The following is a 1,123-nucleotide window of genomic DNA, read 5'->3' as shown; positions in this document are numbered from 1 at the left end:
TTATTATCATCATCATCCATTATTACTGAGTTGGTCATTACCATTTCCTTGGTATCCATCACTATACTTAGTATATTTTATGTTATAAATTTTGCTCTATTTATATTTTACAACATGCTGAATGCAAATTAAATTAAGTACAGTTTGGTAAATACTGGGTATTTTAAAATATTTTATCACCTTTAACTCTCTAAATTATAGGAGAGTGAAATTCCATACTATAGACAATTCAAGAGGTGAGAGTTAATCAAATATATCAGGCTGTAGCTTTTTTCTGCCCACTCCTCCCTACAGCTCGAGTGTCACTCTGGCTGCACCACATTTGCTCAGAGCTCCTGGCTCCTGCTAAGCTAGCACCACTATCCTTTTTCTCCAATCACCATCACGATCATCTCCTAGGACCTCATCAGCTAGGATGAGGTATTGTCAAACATCTACAAGATCTGGGAGATTACATAGGGGCTGTGCCTGGAGGTGGGGGAGAGGATGGTCAGGAGAACAGAGGGTAATACCGATGCCTCGCTTACTGGGGAAATGCCCCCACAGAAGGCGCTGAGGGTGAAGGTATAGAAAGCACAGTCAGCAGTGGTATAGATACTGTCCTGAACCATCACCTGTAGAAACCAGCTGCACAACAGAAGCCTACCAGAAAGTATGGCAAAAGTTACATAAAATCAATCAAAGGCAAACTTGAAGAACAGAGGCCAGAAAGAGTAAAACCCTTCATGACCAGGGCTGCAGAACAAATCAAGCACATCCTCACTAATTGCAAAAACTACCAGTTCTTTATTGATGAAAACACAAACCCAGATGGGAAGGCTGCTCTGCTAGACTACTGTGAGGATGGTGTGACCTTCTATAGGATTTCTTTTAAGGATGGTTTAAAAATGGAAAAATGTTAATAAATTTGGCTATTACTTTGGATGTATCACCTGTTGTCATAACTGGCTGCTGTTCTTCAGCCATATAACACCAGGATTTTGATGAATGGGACTGAGGTCATCTTGAGCTCTTCATTTATTTTGACCTTGATTTATTTGGAGTGGAGGCACTGTTTTCTGTTTGTTTTTTGTTTTTTTTTTTTTTTCAATTTCTATCTATTCCGTATTGTGGTAATTTAAAA

At 39.1% G+C, this 1,123-nt stretch overlaps 1 pseudogene; it reads left to right on the top strand.

The window, feature by feature from the left end:
• Positions 1-405: 405 nt before the first annotated feature.
• On the top strand, positions 406-902 carry LOC129517584 (translationally-controlled tumor protein-like; annotated as a pseudogene).
• Positions 903-1,123: the final 221 nt, after the last annotated feature.

The sequence above is a fragment of the Nyctereutes procyonoides genome, unplaced genomic scaffold (assembly GCF_905146905.1).
Source record: "Nyctereutes procyonoides isolate TBG_1078 unplaced genomic scaffold, NYPRO_anot_genome, whole genome shotgun sequence".
NCBI lineage: Eukaryota > Metazoa > Chordata > Mammalia > Carnivora > Canidae > Nyctereutes > Nyctereutes procyonoides.
The sequence above is the reverse complement of the archived record's forward strand: the minus strand, read 5'-3'. Positions and strand labels throughout refer to the sequence as shown.